Source organism: Euphorbia lathyris, chromosome 10 (genome assembly GCF_963576675.1).
Source record: "Euphorbia lathyris chromosome 10, ddEupLath1.1, whole genome shotgun sequence".
Lineage (NCBI taxonomy): Eukaryota > Viridiplantae > Streptophyta > Magnoliopsida > Malpighiales > Euphorbiaceae > Euphorbia > Euphorbia lathyris.
The window spans coordinates 71,529,078-71,538,640 of NC_088919.1; positions in this window are offsets into that span (position 1 = coordinate 71,529,078).

Consider the following 9,563-nt stretch of genomic DNA (forward strand, 5'->3'; position numbering starts at 1 on the left):
ATGGGCCATACTATTGCTATCCATAATGGAAAGGAGCATTTACCTATTTATATAACAGATCGTATGGTGGGCCATAAATTGAGAGAATTTGCACCTACTCTAAATTTCCGGGGACATGCAAAAAATGATAATAAATCCCGCCGTTAACGTTAAAAGAATAAATCAAAAAAAGAACAAATCAAATAGAAATATTTATCATTCATTAAAAAGAGGTGAATCTTATGATAAATAAAAAAAGAGAAAGAGAGACCTGTACACAGAAGTATATACTTTAGGACAACATATACGTATGTCCACTCACAAAGCACGAAGAATAATTGATCAGATTCGTGGACGTTCTTACGAAGAAACACTTATGATACTCGAACTAATGCCTTATCGAGCATCTTATCCCATTTTAAAATTGATTTCTTCTGCAGCAGCAAATGCTAGTCACAACATGGCTTTCAACGAAGCCGATTTAATGATTAGTAAAGCCGAGGTTAACGACGGTACTACTGTGAAAAAATTAAAACCTCAGGCTCGAGGACGGGGTTATCTAATAAAAAAATCGACTTGTCATATAACTATTGTATTAAAAAATATATCTTTATATAAAGAATATGAAGTATAAAGAATAGGAAGATCCTTATATTAAAGAATCTAACATATTCGTAAAAAACCCGGGATGGATAAAAAAAAGCAAAATCCACCGATATGATATTTGACAATATGTATATATGATATTTGACAATATGTATAGTTAAGTAGCGGGGGATTATGGGACAAAAAATAAATCCACTTGGTTTCAGACTTGGTACAACCCAAAGTCATCATTCTTTTTGGTTTGCACAACCAAAAAATTACTCTGAGGGTCTACCAGAAGATCAAAAAATAAGAAACTGTATCAAGGATTTTGTAAAAAAAAATACAAAAATATCTTCTGGCGTTAGGGAATTGCACGTATAGAGATTCAAAAACGAATCGATGTAATTCAGGTCATAATATATATGAGATTCCCAAAATTATTAATAGAAAGTAGACCTAAACGAATGGAAGAATTACAGATACATGTACAAAAAGAACTTAATTGTGTAAACCGAAAACTCAATATTGTTATCATAAGAATTTCAAATCCTTATAGGAACCCTAATATTCTTGCAGAATTTATAGCTGGACAATTAAAGAAGAGAGCTTCTTTTCGTAAAGCATGAAAAAAGCTATTGAATTAACTGAACAGGCAGATACAAAAGGAATTCAAGTACAAATTGCGGGACGTCTTGATGGAAAAGAAATTGCACGAGTCGAATGGATTAGAGAGGGTAGGGTTCCTCTACAAACCATTCGAGCTAAAATTGATTATTGTTCGTATACAGTTAGAACTATTTATGGGGTATTAGGCATAAAAATTTGGACATTTCTAGCCAAGAAATAATAAGACCGTACTTGACTTATCTTTCTATTCTATCCATTGATAGAAGAAAACAAAAAATGACAAACTCTTTCATTTTTTTTAATCAAAACAAAAAGAAGCAATTCTAATTCTATTAACTATTATATTCAAATATTAATTGAATTTAATAATTTCGAATTTCACTATAATCACTAATTTCACTATAATCACTATAATAATTAATTGAATATTAAAAAATTAAAAATTTCTTAATAATTTAACTATATACGTCTATTTAGAATTCTATTTCTATAGGGTTGAATAAAATAATAAAATAAAGAAATTGATTGATATAATTGCTATGCTTAGTGTGTGACTCGTTGGTTTTTTAGAGTCCGGATAAAAAAAAGGACTGACCCAAGTATGAACTAATAAGTATAAGTATACAACTAATAACCAACTCATCGCTTTGCATTATCCGGATCCAAAAAAAAGAGTCAAGATATGATATATTGGTCATATCATTGTAGCAATTAAAATCCTTTTTGCACAAACAAAAGAAAACCAATCTGATTATGAGTTAGAAATCAAACTAGAAAATTATGCGGATAAATGGAAGGGTGAAAGAAAGAAAAAGAATATCAATGATATAGAATTCCAATATGTAAGGTCTATGTCTATGAGTCATCACATAAAAGCTAATGTAGGAAAGCATCAATAGCAATTGATTTAGAATTAAACAAATCCGTTTATAAAACAAAAAATCAAGAGCCTTGAGTCAATCCAGACTAAGAAGATTGACTCAAGAAGAAATTTTCTTTTTATTAGAGGCTCCATTGGAAAATTAAGACCTAACCATTAATAGAGAAGTGATGGGAACGATGGAACCTGTAAATACATAAGATTTTACTGAAAACAAATCTTAATGATTTATTGGAAGGATAGCGAAAGGAACCAGAAGACAATCCATTTATTTTATTACGAGAGATCATGGGTTACCTATACAAATAAAATAACTATTGAAAGACTAAATATGAAAGAGGAAATATTCGCCCGCGAAGATTTTTTAGCAATCGGGTATCCTAATTAGAATATATAAAAAAATTTGTTACAACCTTATAACAAATAACAAAAACAAGATTATCGAAAAAAGAATATAGAAAAATTGTCTATAACTACTGTCTATAACTAGAATAATTATTTCTATCTAGAACTATTAGATCTATAAACTCTAAAATAGAATATATATTCTAATATATATATATACAAATAGAAATATATATAAATTTCTATTCTACTAAATATTCGACTAAATACCCTCTATCTAATAATCTAAGATTCTAATACTAATAAATAGATTCAAATAAATAGATTTAACTAAATTAAGTGAAATTCAAAGAATACCACGATTCAGTATATTATTTTATTCCTCAAAGACATGTATATATATTTTTTTTAATCATTTTATTCGCGAGGAGCTGGATGAGAAGAAATTTTCATGTCCGGTTCTGTAGTAGAGATGGAATTGAGAAAGAACCATCAACTATAACCCCAAAAGAACCCGATTCCGTAAACACCATAGAGGAAGAATGAAAGGAATAGCTTTTCGAGGCAATCATATTTGTTTTGGAAGATATGCTCTTCAAGCACTTGAACCCGCTTGGATTACATCTAGACAAATAGAAGCGGGACGACGAGCAATGACACGAAATGCACGCCGCGGTGGAAAAATATGGGTACGTATATTTCCCGACAAACCCGTTACTTTAAGACCTACGGAAACACGTATGGGTTCGGAGAAAGGGTCTCCTGAATATTGGGTAGCTGTCGTTAAACCGGGTAGAATACTTTATGAAATGGGCGGAGTAGCAGAAAATATAGCGAGAAAGTCTATTTCAATAGCAGCATCCAAAATGCCTATACGAACTCAATTCCTTATTTCAACATAAGAATATAGAACCAAAGGAAAAAGACCTTTTGGATACTAAAAAAAGCGCAAGTTTCTTTTTTTCTTTTGGACAAACAATATATCTTTTTTTCCTTTGCATTTAAATAACAGATAAAAAAAACGATATGATCCAATCTCAGACCCATTTGAATGTAGCCGATAACAGTGGAGCCCGAGAATTGATGTGTATTCGAATCATAGGGACTAGTAATCAGCGATATGCTCACATCGGTGATGTTATTGTTGCTGTGATCAAGGAAGCAGCACCCAATTCACCTCTAGAAAGATCCGAAGTAATCAGAGCTGTAATTGTACGTACTTGTAAAGAACTTAAACTTAATAACGGTATAATAATACGATATGATGACAATGCTGCAGTTGTCATTGATCAAGAAGGAAATCCAAAAGGAACTCGAATTTTTGGTGCAATTGCCCGGGAATTGAGACAGTTAAATTTTACTAAAATAGTTTCATTAGCACCTGAGGTCTTATAAGATAAAAAATTAGAAGATATAAGATAGAAAATTTCAGATTAAGAGGAGACCATGATATGGTTATAGTATTTAGTATTATAGTTAGAGTATTTGAATTATTTGAATAAAAACAAATATAGAATTAATCAAACACAATTAATTATTAAACTGTGTTTCACGCATATACCTTTAATTAAATAATAATTAAATAATAAGAAAATTCAAATTTAGAGATTTACTAAAACAATAAAAAAAAAGAGTATGTTGATTATATCAAAACTAGATAAAAATAAAAATTTTAGTTTATCATGGGTAGGGATCCTATTGCTGACATAATAACCTCTATACGAAATGCTGACATGAATAGAAAAGGAACCGTTGGAATAGCAGCTACTAACATCACCGAAAACATTATTAAAATACTCTTACAAGAGGGTTTTATTAAAAATGTCAGGAAACATCAGGAAGGCAACAAAAAATTTTTGGTTTTAACCCTACGCCATAGAAGGAAGAAGAAAGGACCAGATAGAACTAGTCTAAATTTAAAACGGATCAGCCGGCCGGGTCTGCGAATCTATTCTAACTATCAAAAAATTCCTAGAATTTTGGGCGGGATGGGCATTGTAATTCTTTCTACTTCTCGGGGTATACTGACTGACCGGGAAGCTTGACTCGAAAGAATCGGCGGAGAAATCTTGTGTTATATATGGTAATCTTTTTGATATCGGAATTCGATCCAGGCTTATTATTTCTTTGTTAAAAAAAAGAGATAGGTTTCTAATAACATTCCATTCCTCTCCAATCCTCTTACATTCGTTAATACTTCAAGAGGATTTGCGATGGAATGAAAGAACAAAAGTGGCTTCAGGAAAGTTTCATTATTGAATCACTTTTTCAATTTCAATAATATGTCCCAAGTTCCTTTAGATAATGAAGATCTGGTTAAGTTATCTTTTAGCCAAGATAGTTTTGTGTTCTACGTATACTACCAATATATACTACCACGAGATAGTATCAAAGTACTTATAATTCGATCAGAGCGCGTCTAATTTATAGACTCCATAAAAAGATTTAAATGATTAGGCAGTTTTTTTTCAACTTTAAAATTACTTTTGCCTTTCGTAGGAATAGAATTTAAGATTTCAAAATTTAAAGAAACTTAGTTTCGTCAAAAAAAAGTATGTATATTCAAAAATTAAGGGATCGCAAATATGAAAATAAGAGCTTCTGTTCGTAAAATTTGTGAAAAATGTCGACTGATACGTAGACGGGGACGAATTATAGTAATTTGCTTCAACCCAAGACATAAACAAAGACAAGGATAATCTTTCTAAGCGAGAACTGTTGAAATAATGAACTTATAATTAATAGTCTTTAATTTGGTTCACTAGAGTGTCCAAGAGTCATTTCTGTATCTGTGTCTTTATCTGTATTTATAGAGAGTTAATGTGGTTTACTAAGAGTCATGTTTGTAATCTATAAATACCTATCAATACAAAGTAGTAAGGCAAGAGAATCAGAAGAGAATTTCTTCCAGCAATTATACTCTTCCTCAGTACCTCTGAAAGTTTATTTATTTGATCCAACAAATTGGTATCAGAGCTAGCAAAAATGCTCTACAATGTTGAATGGAATGATCCCATACAAATATCCACAATTATCAAAGGAAAATTATGATAATTGATGCATTAGAATGAAGGCTTTGTTGGGTTCCCAAGATGTATGGGAAATGGTAGAAACTGGATATGAGCAGCCAGAGAATGAGGAGGAATTGACGAATGCTCAAAAAGCAAAAAGGAAGAAAGACCAACAAGCACTCTCTCTAATCCACATGTGTCTGGATGAGAATATGTTCGTGAAAATTTCGACTGCAACAACAGCCAAGGAGACATGGGAGATTCTCGAAAATTCCTTTAAGGGGAAAGATAGAGTAGTCAAGGTGCGTTTGCAAACCTTGAGAAGTGAGTATGAGAAACTCAAGATGAAAGAGTCAGAGAAAATTGATGAGTTCTTTAATAGAACTTTGGTAATTGTCAATCAGTTGAAGAGATATGGAGAAAAAATGGAGGATGTTCTTGTGATAGAAAAAATCCTTCGTTCTTTGACTCAGAAATTTGATTACGTGGGGACTGCCATTGAAGAATCAAAAGATCTCGAGACTATGTCTGTAGATCAACTCTTGGGTTCTTTACAAGCCCATGAGGAGAGATTAAAAAATAGAGAAGAACCTGTCGCTCAGGTGTTGCAGGCGAAACTAGATTTGAATGATAAAGAAGAAAAGAAGCAATTTGAAGGTGGATATGGAAGAGGAAGAGGAAGAGGAAGATCAAGAGGTAGAGGCCGTGGCCGTGGCTGGAATCGTGGATATAATGGAAGAGGTAGAGGTGGCAGAAATTTCCACAGTAATGAAGCCACAAATAATCAGCAATGGAATGCAAGAGGACGTGGTAGAGGCAACAATTTCCAAGGCCGTGGAAATAATTGGCATGGTCGTGATAAATCTCGTGTGCAATGTTACAATTGTCAAGAATTTGGGCATTATGCTGCTGAGTGTAAATCTGCACCTTTTAAAGACGAACAGGCCAATTTTGCCGAGGAGGAAGATGAAGAATCAACTTTGTTACTGACATGTAGGGAAGATGAAGCAAGGAGCAAGGAGCAAGGAGTCTTGGTATCTAGACTCGGGAGCAAGCAATCATATGACGGGAAATAAAGAACTTTTTTATAAGCTTGATGAATCTAAGAAAGGAAGTATTTCTTTCAGTGACAAAACAAAAGTTCCAGTTGTGGGAAGTGGTGACATTCTTATCAAACTGAAGAATGGAGATCATCAATTTATTTCTCATGTTTATTATGTTCCAGCTTTGAAATCCAATATTTTGAGTATTGGACAACTTTTGGAGAAAGGTTATGAGGTGGAGATGAACAGGAATGGGCTGGTTATGAAAGATGGAAAGAAAAAAATGATTGCAAAAGTTCCTATGTCTGCAAACAAGATGTTCAAATTAAAAATCAACAGTGATCGTCCTATGTGTTTGAAAGCCTCATCAGATTCTGCATGACTGTGGCATCTCAGAATGGGTCACTTGAATTTTGATGGACTGGAGCAAATGTGCAAGCAACAAATGGTGTATGGATTACCTTCCATAAATCATCCCAATCAGATTTGAGAAGGAGTTTTCCAAAGGAGTCTTTGTCAAGCACCATTAAACCACTTGAATTGGTGGATGCACATATTTGTGGTCCCATTAATCCGAGTTCACATGGAGGAAGCCGGTATTTTTTATTATTTATTGATGATTATACTCGGAAAACATGGGTTTATTTTTTGAAGGCAAAATCTGAAGCATTTGAAGTGTTTAAAAAATTTAAAGCACTAGTTGAGAATGAAAGCGGTTTGAAGATTCAAGCATTGCGAACTGATCGAGGAGGAGAATTCACATCTGAGAAATTCAATCAGTTCTGTGATTATAATGGTGTTCGTCGATTGCTTACTGTTCCAAGATCTCCTCAACAAAATGGTGTCGTAGAACGGAAAAATAGAACCATTCTTAACATGACCCGAAGCATGATGAAGTGCAAAGGTATGCCAAAAGAATTTTGGGCAGAAGCAGTAACATGTGGAGTCTATTTAAATAATAGAAGTCCTTCAAAGAAGCTTTTGCAAAAGACCCCCAATGAAGCATGGTGTGGAAAGAAACCAAATATTTCTCATGTAAAAGTATTTGGTTGTCTTGGTTATGTTCATGTTGCTGACGAATTGAGAAGCAAATTGGATGATAAAAGTGAGAAGATGGTGTTTATTGGCTATGCAAAAAATCCCAAAGGTTATAAATTTTATAATCCTCGGAATGGAAAAGTTATGATTAGCAGAGATGCAGAATTTCAAGAAGAAAGCTCTTGGAATTGGAAGATTCCAGAAGATGAAAATTATGATTTTCTTCCTGTATATGATGATGATTTTGCAGGTCAAAATGAAGATGTAATTATCACACCACCAAACTCACCTTCCACATCTCAGACAAATGTGACAGACTCATCCCCAAAAAGTTCATCAGAGAGGCAGCCTCGAATGAGAAGCTTGAGTGAGATTTATGCAGAAACTGAAGAAGTAGATAACGCTACTTTATTCTGTTTGTTTGCTGATACAGAACCTGTACAATTTGAAGAAGCTGTTCAGGAAAAGAAATGGAGACAAGCAATGGATGAAGAAATAAATTCCATAAAGAAGAATGACACTTGGGAATTGGCAACACTGCCAAAGGGAAAAAAAGCTGTAGCAGTGAAGTGGATTTTCAAAATAAAGAAAAATGCCAAAGGAAAAGTGGAGAAGTATAAAGCTCGCCTTGTTGCAAAAGGTTTTTCTCAAAAGGCCGGAATTGATTATGAAGAAGTTTTTGCTCGGTGGCTCGAATTGAGACAATTCGATTAGTTATTTCTTTGGCAGCTCAACAAGGATGGAAAATTCACCAAATGGATGTCAAATCAGCATTCTTAAATGGAACTCTTGAAGAAGAAGTTTATGTCAATCAACCATTGGGTTATACTGTGAAAGGGCAAGAAGATAAGGTGTTGAAGTTAAAAAAGGCTTTGTATGGCCTTAAGCAAGCTCCAAGGGCTTGGTATTCTTTCATCGATGACTATTTCCAGAAGAATGGCTTCACAAGATGTCCATATGAGCATGCTTTGTATATCAAGGAGAATGAGGATGGAAAAATAATGTATGTATGCTTGTATGTTGATGATTTAATTTTCATAGGATCTGATCAAAAGATGATTGAAGAATTTAAGAAGTTGATGACAAATAATTATGAGATGACGGATTTGGGGCAGATGTCATATTATTTGGGCATTGAAGTTAAGCAAAGTGATGAAGGTGTCTTTTTGTCTCAGAAGTCATATGTAGAAGCTATTTTAAAAGAATTCAAGATGGATAAATGCAATTCAGCTTCTACGCCAGTGGATTGTCGAAATAAGTTGTCAAAGCATGATGATGAAGAAAAGGTGAATCCAACTTTGTTTAGAAGGTTGGTTGGAAGGCTGAGATTTTTGACATGTACAAGGCCAGATATCTTATATGGAGTTGGACTCATTAGTCGTTACATGGAGGTTCCAACTTTAACTCATATGGAGGAAGCAAAACGAATACTTCGATACATCAAAGGTACACTGGATTATGGTTTATTTTACTCTTCCCAGAACAATTTCAGATTGTATGGATTTAGTGATAGTGATTGGGGAGGAGATGTTGATGATAGAAAAAGCACAACTGGTTTTGTGTTTTTTATGGGAACTGCTGTTTTTGCTTGGAGTTCTAAAAAACAAGCAATTGTTACACTTTCAACATGTGAAGCAGAGTATGTTGCAGCAGCTTCTTGTGTTTGTCATGCAATATGGTTGAGACGGATGTTAAAAAGTTTGAAGTTTGCTCTAGATGGAGCAACTGATGTTTTTGTTGATAATAAGTCAGCTATTGCGTTGGCTAAAAATCCGATCTTTCATGATAGAAGCAAACACATTGACACCAAGTATCACTTTATTAGAGAATGCATTGGAAGGAAAGAAATTCAACTCAAGCATGTACCATCCAAAGATCAAGTTGCTGATATTTTTACTAAAGCTTTGAAGTTGGAAGATTTCAGCAGATTGAGAGCTGTTCTTGGTGTTACTAAGGGATAAATTATAAGTTTAAGGGGGTGTGTTGAAATAATGAACTTATAATTAATAGTCTTTAATTTGGTTCACTAGAGTGCCCAAGAGTCATTTCTGT